Raw genomic sequence first — 13,728 nt, forward strand, 5'->3', positions numbered from 1 at the left:
GCATGTCATACTTTGGTATCATATAAGAAACGGTTTCACAACCCAAGATCACAAAATATTCTCCTATATTTTCTTCTAAAATTTTATGATTTTATGTTTTACCTTTAGGCCTGGGATCCATTTTTGAATGACTTTTGTATATGTTATGTGCTATGGATCATTGTTTGTTTTGTTTATTTATCAATTTGAACCAATAGCTATGTCATTGTTCTAGTACCATTTGAAAATACTGTCCTTTTTCCTGGTCTTCATGTAAGTTGAACTTCCTCATTAGTGAGTTAAAAGCACAACATTTTTAACAATGTCTTCTAAAAATCAGTCCTGATCTTATTTTAATTACAGTGAGGACATTCTAAGTGCCTTGAAACAATAGGTCATAGTTTTTGCCAATTTTAAGCTTCTACCAAACTGTACATTGCTCTAGTCCTCAGTGTCTTCCAAGAAGTACTATTTGTTCATTCATGTATTCATTCAACAAATATTTATTGATGATTATCATGTGTTGTGTAGTGTTCACATTGCTGGGGTCACGGCAGTGAGCAGGATTGAGTTGCTGCTCTTGAGACTTTACAGGAGATATACAGTGAAGAATAAACACATGCTAGGTAGGGCTATAAATAAAAAATGCAGGGCCAAGGAACATAGTGTGATGGACATGGCCTAGAGTCCTATTTTAATTAGGATCACCAATGTCTCAGTTAAGGCAACATATTCAAAAAGAGCTGGAAAAAGGGATAGAATAAGTCATGTCGATATCTAAGCAAAGAGTATTCCAGGCAGAGCAAAAATAAACTAAAAGACACTGAAGAAATGTACTAGGCATGTTTAAAAAAATAACTGCTGAGGATTCTCAAAGTATTTGAATTGAGAATTTTAGACCTTGAAGAAACCCTTGATATTATCTAGTTCTAGGATTTCTGGTAGATTTTATTTTCACAGCCAATTCAGTAGATTGGTAGTGAATGCCTAGAGTCAGCGTGTTTTTTTTTTTCTGTAAAGGTACAGGTTATATATATTTTCAGCTTTGGGGCCATACAGTTTCTGTTGCAATCCCTCCACTCCGTTGTTGTGTGAAAGCAGCCACAGACAACATGTAAGTAAACTTATGTGTGATTGCTGTGCTCTAATAAAACTTTATTAATATTTTACAACAACAGGGCCCTTTGTTTGGCCTTTTGAGTCTACAAATCTCTGGCCTAGAATATGGTGTTAGGCAGCCTTACCCAGATCTTTCAGAGGAGCACATTAGTAATTCTGTCATGGGCTTATAGGGGGCACGTTGGCAGTGTGTTTGGCATTGTGAGTCACAACAGCCTCTTCATATTACCCATAAAACCACAGAAGTTCTCACAGGCTGCTTAGTGGAAAGTTAGACTCTGGCCTCCCAACTTAGTTTTGTTACAATAGCCTGTCCTTACCCCTCCGTAAGTGCCACAAATCATTTCACATATTTGATGATGGAGCTTTGGGGCTGCCTCCCTGTCCAAATGCAGTCCCCATAGCCTGAACCAGCCCAAGCCTGGAACTGAGCCTTTCCTTAGAAGCCACTTGGTAACATTCAGAATTAGAAGTGAGGGCTTCTATGGAGCTCTGTCATATTCTGTTTATGCCACATTAAAAAAAAATAATTAAAAACTGTCACTTGTGTCTGAATTTAGAGCATGGGTGGGAATGGAAAACAGCTGTGTTGCCTGCCACTGACCAGCAATAAAGGAGGAAAGAACCTGGGGGAAAAGAGTAAGTCTGTAATGCAAGGGAGCTTTCACTGTGGTTGGGAAATTGTGTGAGAAACACAAAGATCATCTTTCTTCTTATTTTAAATTTTAAACAAATTAAAGAATATGTGATTAATTAGAAGATAGATTAAACTTGATTTTTTTAAAAAAGACCCAAAAATACGGTGGCATAAATAAGACGGAATTTTACTTCTGTCTAATGTAACAGTCTAGAGGTAGGTGGTCCAGGCCGCCAGGACATCTGTGCTCCACATGGACATTCAGGGACCCAGGCTCTTTCCATCTTGTGGCTTTGCCTTCCTGTAAGCTGCTGTGCTCATCTTTATGGTCTGTGCAGAGTTCCACAGCATTCCAGCTGTCAGGAAAGGGGCAAGACTGCAAATGGAAGGGGGGAAATTACTTTAAGGAAGTGACATAGAACTTGCATACAACACTTCTGATAATGCTTTGTTGACAAGAACATGGCCACACTAAGGAGTTTGGGAAATGTGGTATCTATCTAGGTGGCCACGTGCTCACCTAAAATCCTGTTATTATGAAAGAGGGAGATAATGGAGCATGGAGGAGGGCCCTGGAATTAAGAGTCTGCCACAGAGTTTATAAGAAGAAGTGAAAATATTTGTTTGTATATTTTTATCTAATGTGTGATTAGCATCACCTACCATGACATGGTACTTTAGAGTTTACAAAAAATATTTCTCATATATTACTGCATTTAATTTTTCAACATTGTCTTCCTTTGATACTATCATTTGAAGCAGACATTATCTTCATTTACAAAGAATAGTCTGGGCATGGTGGCTCACGCCTGTAATCCTAGCACTCTGGGAGGCTGCGGTGGGATGATTGCTCAAAATCAAGAGTTCGAAACCAGCCTGAACAAGAGCAAGACCCTGTCTCTACTAAAAATAGAAAGAAATTAATTGGACAACTAAAAATATCTAGAAAAAAAATTAGCCAGGCATGGTGGCGCATGCCTGTAGTCCCAGCTAGGTTGAGGCAGAAGGATCGCTTGAGCCCAGGAGTTTGAGGTTGCTGTGAGCTAGGTTGATACCATGGCACTCTAGCCCAGGAAACAAAGTGAGACTCTGTCTCAAAAAAAAAAAAAAAAAAAAGACTAAGTGAGGCTCAGAAATATTATGAGCTTACTAAATCCACATAGCCATAGCTGGTCAGCACAGAGTCAAGACTTGAACCCAGTGCTTTTCATACCAGGCTCACAGCTGTACCATTTCTGTTCCCCATAACCTCTTTCTTAATACCTGTTTATGAAAAAAAATTATTCATGACACTGTTATAGATGGTAAGGCAAACTTTATTCAAGGGGGACCATGGCGACAGGTGAAGGGACCACTGCAACTAGGTCTTGCAGTGGCAGAGGAAGACTGGACTCAACTCTGACTCCAGGGAGGACAAGTGGGGATTTATAACCCAGGAGCAGTCTGGGATCAGTGGGTGGAAAATCCTAAGAGGAAACATAAAGGATAAAGTGTTTCTGGCTAACCTGACTTGATAGGATCATTGCTAAAGACAGGCCCAGGTGATAAGATATCAAGAGTAGTCAGATGCTATAGGGGATGAGAAATGTCTTTCTTTCCCATCCCTAGGTTCATGGTTGAGGATTCTATAACAAAAGAAAGATTAACGAGAAAAAGGCACACAGATTTATTTAAGTTCTACGTCACATGGGAGCCTTCAGAAATGAGGACCCAAAGAAACAAGGAAACTTGTGCATTCTTGGGCTTAGGATGCATGAAGAGTGAACAGTTGCGCAGAAGTATGACCGGACAAAGGGTGTATGATTACATGGGAATAAACTGAGAGTGGGGGAAGAGGAAGGTGGTCTCAGCAAGGCCTCTTTGTCCAATTCTTCTCTGTGTCCCCAAGATAAGGGTGTTCCTTTCCTCCAAGCATAGGGAAGCCACCTCTCAACTTCAGGTCTCATGACCTGCCTCAGGGAAGAAAGACAAGGAAGGGGAAAGTGAGAGTGACCTTCCCCTGCTGTTTCCTCAAATGCCAAGGCACCTCATTTTGGGGCAGCATTTCCTGAATCCTCTCCATACCAAGAGAGAGAGATTTTCCCCCCAAATTGTGTTAGCAGAATTATGGCTCAAACTGGATTCTGCAAGGACAGAGAGGAAGCCTGATGTTGGGCCTAGTCAAGCAGAGGAGCCTGACTAAAGTTTTTGTCAAGGAGAGTTTTTGTCACACCTAATTTTCCAGAGGTTCACCTGTGTCTTAATGTTCACCAAGTGGAATATCACATCAGGTCCAAGGGTCTGACGTGGTATGGTGTGCAGAGTAAAACATGAGGATCCTGATTACAATGCAGATTACCAGACCCCAACCCTACAAACTTTCTAGGTAGCCTCGCTTGTGAAGCCCTAGAATGGCCATGCTTTCAGAACCATTGTGACTGAGCTTATTAACATTGTATCATCGCATTTTGCTTAAATAGAGAGGAGAGCTATTTCATATTTCTGTCTTTCCCTTTTTTTTTGCCCTGCCATGGTTATGTGTTACCTTAAATTTTAAACCGTTGCCTTCTGAAATATCTTTGCTGGTCTTTTTTGAAGCACCTCAAACTCAAAAACCAAGCAAACAAATGCAAACTGCAAAAAAATGCAAAAATCTAATTTTGGAAATTCTCTCAATGTCCTCTCCAAGAAAAGTTTTCAAAGTTCTTTATTGAGGTAGAAGTTGAGAAGGTGGCTTTACACCCTGCAGTTTGAAAAGAGAGAGAGAGAGAACTATTTTTTTCACCCAAAATATTTATTTTGTACTCGCACTGTGTATGTGTGTGTAATGTGCTTATAAACATATCATTGTTTCCCCAACAGAAATTTCACAGAGATTTCTATATGACTTAATGTTACTCTGACAATTCCCACTCAATCACATTGATCTTTTTTATTTGCCTTTTTCTCTGCCAGACACCAGGATGAATTTAAACTCCATTCCTTCTCCAACTGCCTCTCTGATGTATTTGCACTTTTTACATTCCCTTTCCCTGTAGAATCTCAAGGAAATTCCTCTGGGCCCCTAGCTTTCCCCACGGAGTCAGAAACTTTTGTGTTGCTAATAGAACATGCTTCATTAGCATTTCAATCCTGGGATGCTCTTAGAGATCAGAGTCACATCTGAGGGGCTCTCTAGCCACACAACCTGATATATCCAACCTGTTTAACTGAAATCCCCAGTAGCCAGTGCCTTTGACCTTATTTCTGCCAGCACATCACATCAGAAAATCCTTTTCAAGGATTCTAGAGAAAGATACATACATGATCTGAGAAGTTTTCCTTTGATCCCTCTCTATATTGCCTGCCAAAAAGCCATTCTCTGCTTCTTTATTTTCGAGGGTTAGGTCATGGAGAGGTGATGGGTCAGAGGATGGATGAATGGGTAGATGGGCAAGTGGGTGGATGGGTAACTAGAAGGGTAGATGGATGGGTAGATGAGTAAATGGATGGATGGGTGGATATCAGGTAGATGAATGGGTGGGTGGATGGATGGATAGATGAATGAGTAGGCAGATGGGATGGATGGATGGAAAGATAACAAAAGATAAGACAAGACAAGACAATATCCTTGCCATTTAATTAACTATAATCGCCTTTAAGTTCCTGAGGCTTAACACCACTTATGCAAAAAAACGAGTCATGTGATCAATTTCCTGCCTCCCACAGGAGCAACAGGGTGGGGCTTGTCAGATATTTCATTGCCATTCTGACTCAGTGTCTGCTTTGTGAAAGAAAAGAAACCATCCTCCTTTGTACAGTGTGTAAAAATGCCTCAGTGCAGTGGTATTTAACCAGGCATCTGCAGCAAAATCTCCTGGGGAACTTGCCCTCATTGCATATGTGTGGACCCAGGAAGCCTGAAATGTGCATTCTGGTTGCAAACAACTGCTCTGACAGAAGATTCCGTGTGTCTGGTGGCAGTAGTGCTTGAGTAGTGTTGAGCAACGTGCACCTGACTTCATTTCCTCCTTGCAGACATTGCACTGACATCTTCTAAGTACTAATTATATTTCAGGCAATGTTCTAAGTGCTTTTAACTTGTATTACCTCATTTAATCTTTACCACAACCTTTTGATGTAGGTACCATTAATATCTCCGTTTTACAGGTGAGGGAATCTAGAGGTTAAGTACCTTGCCTAGGGTCAGACAGCTAGCAAGAGGCGAAGCTGCAGTTTAAACACAGTCTGTGTACAAACTCTGTGGTCCCACCCACCGTGTTACACCGCCTCTCTAATAAATAAGCTGACCTTTCAGAGCACTGTGGTCCAACAGAACTTTCTGCGTTGACAGAAATGTTCTATATCTGCACTGTCCTATTAACGTGATAGCCACTAGCCACGTGAGGCTTTTGAGCACTTGAAATGTGGCTGATAGGACTGAGGACCTGAGTTTTTAATTGTTTGATTTTAATTAATTTAAATAGCACAGTTTAAGAGCCAGCTAATAGTCTCTGTTCATACATATGATCTCAAAAAAATGAAGTGCTGAACTAGGAATTAAGCAGGCTTCTCGGTTATAGACATCATTCTTTATTAACATGAAATAATTGCCAAGCACTCTTAGACTCCTTTGTGCTTCATTCCATCCTTGAAAAGAGTCTAGCTGTTCTTCTGAACACTCCACCAACTAGGTGGCACATCTAATCTTAGCTCACTGGAAGGTGTGTTGAGATGAGACCAAAAGAAAATTTAAAAATCAGGCAGAATAATACAGGAAAGTCAAGAACAAACTGCAGCATGGTAGTGCCATTGGCATTTATTCTCAGGAGGGACTGTCATATTTTCCATCTCCCAAATGCTGCCATCATATATGGGGGTGGTTTGGGGCGCTGATGGAAATAAGGGACTTTAAAGCAGGGTTTGGTGTTGGAAGAGAAAGAGTAGGGCATCTGTGCACACTTGGAGATCCCATCCAACACCTTTTCTTACAGAAGGAAGTAAAGAAGCCGGATGCAGTGGCTTGCACCTTTAATCCCAGCTCCTCAGAAGGCGGGAGGATCCCTTGAGTCCAGGAGTTCAAGACTAGCCTGGGCAACATAGTCATAGTAAGACCCTGTCTCTAAAAATAAAAGGAAGTAAAGAAATTACAAGCCAAGAAAAAAGATGATGATGATTCTGGATGAAATAATATAACATATTCTGGATAAATAATACAATAAAAGATCCATATTTTTCTTTATAATTTGTCTTTAAAAGTAGACAAAGCTTTTAAAGGCGAAGGAAAAGTAGAGTGTTAGCAAAACCCAAATGTATATAGCTAGGATAGAGACAAGGCAATGTAGAATTTAGCGAAATTGTTAAATGCCGGTTTAGAACAGAGGTGGACAAACTACAGCCCCTGAGCTAGACCTAGTCCACTACCAGTTTTTGTAAATAAAGTTTTATTAAGCACATCCATGCCCATTCCTTTATACATGGTCTATGCCTCTTTTAATACTACAAGGGCAGAGGTAAGCAGCTGTGACAGAGACCGTATAGCCTGCAAAGCCTAAAATATTTCCCATGGCCCTGTACTGACCTTGTTTTAGAACAGAAGAGAAATATATATTAGCATAACCATTTGGAATACAATTTTGTGTGGCTATCAAATGTTAAATCTTTGTCCTGGCAGCACTGCTACTACAATTTTATCCAGCAGATACATTGGTACATGTGCCCACAGGGCTTCTTGTAGTACTAAAACCTAGAAACAATCTTAACATCCGTTAGCTGGACACTGGTTAAATGAATTACAGTGCATTAATATAAAGAGATTCTAGTCAATTATTTTTTTAATGAGATAGTTCTACACATACAATTTATTTTGAAGAGATGTTCAAGAAATATTGCTAAATTTAAAAATGTTCAGGTCAGGTACAGTGGTTCATGCCTGTAATCCTAGGACTTTGGGAGACCAAGGTGGGAGGGTCACTTGAGCCCAGGAGTTGGAGACCAGCCTGGGTAACATAGCAAGACCTTGTATCTACAAAACATTTAAAAAGCCAGACATGGTCGTGTGCAATCTGTAGTCCCAACTACTCAGGAGGTTGAGGCAGGAGAATCCCTGAGCTCAGGAGGTTGAGGTTACAGTGTGCTGTGATCCCACCACTATTCTTCAGCCTGGGTGACAGAACGAGACCCTATCTCAAAAAAAAAAAAAAGTGTTTGGAACAATATGTATATACGACAATATCAGGCCAGGTGCAGCAGGTCACGCCTGTAATCCTAGAACTCTGGGATGCCAAGGCAGGAGGATCACTTAAGGTCAGGAGTTCGAGACCACCCTGAGAAAGAACAAGACCCCGTCTCTGCAAAAAATAGAAAAATTAGTCAAGTGTGATAATGTGTGCCTGTACTCCTAGCTACCTGGGAGGCTGAGGCAGGAGGATCACTTGAGCCTAGGAGTTTGAGGTTGCAGTGAGCTATGATGAAACCAGGGCACTCTAGCTAGGGTGACAGAATGAGACCCTGTCTCAAAAACAACAACAACAACAACCAATATTGCTTGTAAAAACAACAATAAACATTCTCCCTAAAAAAGACATATAGATATAGCCCAGCACCTATCACGTTGCCTGGCTTATGGTAGGTATTCAACATTTGATAAGTGAGTACAGAGGACTTAAGCATATGTTTTTACTTTGCACTTTATATCTTTTAGACTAGACTCTGAATTTTTATGCTTATATATTACTTTTTAAAAATCTAAATATAAAAAGAGAAATATAAACAAGAAGAAATAGCCAAAGGTAGGTCTCCCCAAAACTGATATTGAGATGACGCCACCAGGAGTGACAGTGGTGGCAGTGGTTGGGAGCTCTCAGCTCCATACTGAGGCATTTGGGAAGGGGTGTATTTAACTTTCAAGTTGGGATCAACAGACACTGTTGGGTTTGAAGAGGTGTCCTTTTTTGTTTTTGTTTTTTTTGACAGAGTCTCACTCTGTTGCCTGGACTAGACTGCCATGGCATCAGCCTAGCTCACAGCAACCTCAAACTCCTGGGCTCAAGCGATCCTTCTGCCTCAGCCTCCCGAGTAGCTGGGACTACAGGCATGCACCACCATGCCCGGCTAATTTTTTATATATATTTTTTGTTGTCCAGTTAATTTCTTTCTATTTATAGTAGAGACAGGGGTCTCACTCTTGCTCAGGCTGGTTTCGAACTCCTGACCTTGAGCGATCCTCCAGCCTCGGCCTCCCAGAGTGCTAGGATTACAGGCATAAGCCACTGTGCCTGGCCTTGAAGAGGTGTCTTTATGAGTCATATACAGCAGAAGTCCCAGAAAGACTAAAGAAAATAATTCAAGGCCGGGTGCAGTGGCTCACGCCTGTAATCCTAGCACTCTGGGAGGCCGAGGTGGGAGGATCGTTTGAGTTCAGGAGTTCAAGACCAGCCTGAGCAAGAGTGAGACCCCATCTCTACTGAAAAAATAGAAACAAATTAGCTGGGCAACTAAAAAAACCAACATATATATATATATAAAATTAGGCAGGCATGGTGGCGCATACCTGTAGTCCCAGCTACTTGGGAGGCTGAAGCAGGAGGATCACTTGAGCCCAGGAGTTTGAGGTTGCTGTGAGCTAGGCTGACGCCTCGGCACCCTTATCCTCGTAGAACAATGTTTACAAGTAACCACTTGTAAACAGTAAGAAATAGTTTGAAAACTTTGTGGAGGAAACCCTGAAAAAGCAGAGAGCTAAAGAGAAAGGAGCCAAATGAAGGACACAGTGGCCCACATTCAAGGTGGAGAGACACTTTTGAGGAAGAATACGTATATCTTGGGTTTCTAAGAAGACCCAGTCTGTACACAGATGTCTAGTGCCACCTAAGATCCGTGGACATCAAGAGTCCTGTCACATTAGCAAATGTTCATATTGCAGGGCCGGAAGCAAAGTTTCGACGTGTTGATTGGCGTTAGAACTTCTCCCTGCTGCCGACACAGAAGCAGCTCTGCCTGGTGACACGGCAGCCCTGGGAACACCCTCAGTACTTGCCTTGTGCTGGCAGTGTATCCCTGCCCTGGCTTCCCTACCGAAACACACACACGTCACTCACTACTAGCCTTTTATTCTTCTGGCAGAACTGTGGCAAGAAGGGATTAACAGAAAAAAAAAATTTTTTTTAAACAAACATAAATAAATCAAAGACAAAAAAAAAAAAAAAAACCACAAAAGAAGTAGGTGTGTCTTTAAAATAATCAGTGTCTACCTCCCCCAGCCCTACCCCTGCATCTGCCTGCACTTTGCATGCCTTGTGCCTGGCGGTGGGGGCTGGCGGGTGGGAAGGGATATGTCTGCGCCTGTGAGAATCTTATTTAGACATCACAAGGTATTAGCCCAATTTCTAACATGACTGACTATCATACTGGTGTACAGAGATGCCTGTTCTTTCTTCAGAAAACTCTCCAGTTCAAACATGTTTGCAGAGCCGTGATTCATGGTGTTTCTTTCTGGATTGTCCAGTGGGTAATTGCTGTACAAAAACCAGAGAAACAGATGTAGACCCTGAACCCTGGCTATAAATTTTTGTTTTATGATTATGGGTTTCAAATGTGCTGTGTCACACTGACAAATATACAGTTACTCTGAAACAAAATGGATTTTGCTCTCAAACTTTTGCTTTTTGTTTTTTCACTTTTTGTGTGCTCGTTGGGTGGAAATACTTTTATTAGATCATTGATCAAGCGCAAAGAAAATAGAGGAGATGACACGTATCAGAATGTTATTTTATGCCATGCCAAGAAGATATTTGGGAAGATTTCTTCCAACTGTTTGACTAATGTTTAAAATGGGTGTCAATAATTTAAACTTTATTACGGACAAATTAGTCCATTTTTAATTTTCTACACTATTCATCAGTTTTTATAGTATATCATTATGTATTTAAATAATTGTGGTTCATTCATATGTCTTCTTAATTTTACCTAAGATGAAGAATTTGGAGGAAGAATCAAGTTTTTAAGAAGTGTGAGAATTAGATTTACTGATGAAGAAATAATAAGAAATGTGTGACTAAATTATGGGTCTGCTTTATAAATTAATGCTTGGATTAATAGCTCTAATCATTGCTATCAGCATAATTAATTCATGATGAGAAATGATGAATTGACTAGTGAATACAGTCGCATTATAAGAAACTCATAATATTCCATTCACAAGGATTTAAATACTGATCATTCATTTCAAGGCCCAAGTTCATTTCTCTACAGGTAAGAGAACCTCAAGGTGATTATAAATTTAAGATTATTTTGTGGCCGGGCGCGGTGGCTCACGCCTGTAATCCTAGCACTCTGGGAGGCCGAGGCGGGCGGATTGCTCAAGGTTGGGAGTTCGAAACCATCCTGAGCGAGACCCCGTCTCTACTAAAAATAGAAAGAAATTAATTGACCAACTAAAAATATATATACAAAAAATTAGCCGGGCATGGTGGTGCATGCCTGTAGTCCCAGCTACTTGGGAGGCTGAGGCAGCAGGATTGCTTGAGCCCAGGAGTGTGAGGTTGCTGTGAGCTAGGCTGACGCCACCGCACTCATTCTAGCCAGGGCAACAAAAGTGAGACTCTGTCACAAAAAAAATAAAAATAAAAAAAATAAAAATAAAAAAAAATTATTTTGTGCAAAGAAAGAAAACATCAAGTCTCCAATCCCTACCACAAACAGAAACATACAAACTATGTTGTTGTTTCTGTGCAAATAATACAGTATAGTGGTCAGAAATTTGGGAGCAGCCATCTCTCTCCCTAGATGAGGCTAATTCTCTAGCTTAAAAAATGAGAATGAACAGAATTCTTGGGACACTCATTCCCATATTCACTTCCCTGTGACCAGTGCATCCCCACCCTTTGGGAAGACCTTAAACAAGAAGTGTGGCAGCTCCCTGGATAGGAGCTACCTGTATGCACATAGCTGTCCCTGGTGCCATGTTTCTTATCTCTAACTCAAGTTCCTCCCGCTATACTGTAAATGTAGCTGCTTCCTCCCTCTCATCTAACAACTTTTTTTCCACCTCCATTATCACATATAAATGGGCCCAGTTTCCAAGGAACTCTGAGGACCTTAAATAAGCATTTAGAGCTATAAGCCTCATGGAGCAAGTAGAAATTGGCACATAATGTAGTGCTTTGTGTATCTTTACAACTATCTTAATGACAGTGTGTTAAATGTTTTGTAAATTCCTCTGTGCTCCCTTGCTTAAAATGTGCGTTTTCTTTGTAGTTAAAGAGTTTCTTATAATAAGGGTCTATTACAAATATAAAAGAGAGAGGGAGAAAAAAAAAATGACAAACACAGATTCAGCAAAATCTCACCCCTTTATCGCCCTGAACTTTTCAATAGCAAGAACTGAGCTTGCTGGGCTGAAAATTGTTTTAACGTACCTTCATAAAAGGATCTTTGACTTGGTAAGTGTGTGCGATGCATACTTTTCATGTTACACCATGAGTGCCACTTAGCAACTCCGCTAGACAGAGCAGCTTCCAGCATGGGGTGGGGTGCCCCCTGACAGGCTTTTAAAAGGCCTGGATGCCAATGCACATTCCAGCACTATCCACAAAAAGGAGACTGGAGCAGAGCTCTTTCCTGCAAGGGGCAAGCAGGCTCTCCCTCCCTGCCCACCTAATTGCCCGCCTTGCTTTGTGGGAGAATTATAAGTAAATACTAGAAAAGTAGTGGAGGAGGGAGGATATTTTAATCCCTCCCCAGAGTTTCCTTTCTTTGATGTGTGTTGTATCCTTTAAGCAAGTTGTGCAAAGCGGTCTCGGGGTAGATTAGGTCTCCCTTTTACAGTTGTGAATATTGCATCTATCCTCAGCATTTTAAGACTGGCTGGAAATTTTTCTCCTTTCTGTTGGTTGGGTCAGTGTAGGAGGTATTAAAAAAAAAAACATTTTCTCATAAAATTACCCTATTTTAACAAATAGCCAAGATTAGGCAGGGACTGGTATGGGTGAAAACTGGTCCTCGAAAATATAAAACCCTCATACTTAAACCAGTTTTCAAAATATGTGTTGAAATATATGGTGAGCGGTGTGTACCTGGATGATGAGAGAAGTCTCCAACTTGGAGGCTATTTGGGCTGCAAGCCTGTGGGAACAGCAAAGAAATTTTCACATTGGATTGGGAACCCCGGGGAGCTGGGTTTTAGTCATGGTTTTGAGCTGTGTGTCCTCAGGTTCCCTGAGCTTCTGTTTCCCTAGTTGAATAATATAAGTCACAGGTAACAGTCATTCCAGGATATTTACTGAGTGCCATCCAATCATTATTTCTGTCCTCCCAGTAACCCAACTGAGGTGGGTAGAATTATACATGCCCATTTTACAGCTGGGAAAACTGAGGCCCAGAGAGGTTTATATACTTGCCCCAGAACCCACAGCTGGTAAGTGGTAGAACCGCAATTGGAATCTAGTTCAGTATTGACTCCCAAATCCATGTCCCTGATTGCTATGCTATGTTTTCTCGGGTCAGGATCTAAAATCTTTTTTTTTTATCTGTGTGACACTGTGTTTGCCGTGCGTGCTTTGTGGTGCAGTGGTAACTCATTCTCGACTACTCCAATAGGCTGCCTATAGCCTGGAAAAGGATTTTTAAAAGTAAGCGAATCCCCCCCGAAAGCTGGACTGGATGGATTGCGAGGCAAATGCGATCCCTTCAGCTGGGGCTTGCAAGAGGGAGAAAGAGAAAAAGACTACCGAATGGAAAGTTTCTTAACCCAAGGCTTCCCCAAGGGGTAGCCTTTTTCTCTGTTCTACAGCTCAGGGCTCGCATGTGCTTTTTCGGGAGTGGAAAAATACATTAAGTTACGAGGAATTTCACAGACAGCGAGGCGCACGGAGGAATTTAAAGGGTGGGCTAGGGGCGAGGCGAGGCGAGGGCGGGAGGCGAGCGGGCAAGGGGGGGATCGCTCGCTTCCAGGCTCAGCCGCAGCGAATAAAAAGGCGTAAAGGGAGAGAAAGTTGGCGCTCAACGTGAGCCAGGAGCGGAGTCCCGGCTCCTCC

At 41.4% G+C, this 13,728-nt stretch overlaps 1 protein-coding gene across 2 annotated transcripts in view; it reads left to right on the forward strand.

Moving 5' to 3' along the window:
• RARB (retinoic acid receptor beta) overlaps positions 1-13,728 on the forward strand; it is a 702,725-nt gene that overhangs the window by 524,098 nt on the left and 164,899 nt on the right. The gene's annotated exons all lie outside the window — the stretch shown is intronic.

This window comes from Microcebus murinus, chromosome 1 (assembly GCF_040939455.1).
Source record: "Microcebus murinus isolate Inina chromosome 1, M.murinus_Inina_mat1.0, whole genome shotgun sequence".
NCBI classification, from domain to species: Eukaryota; Metazoa; Chordata; class Mammalia; order Primates; family Cheirogaleidae; genus Microcebus; species Microcebus murinus.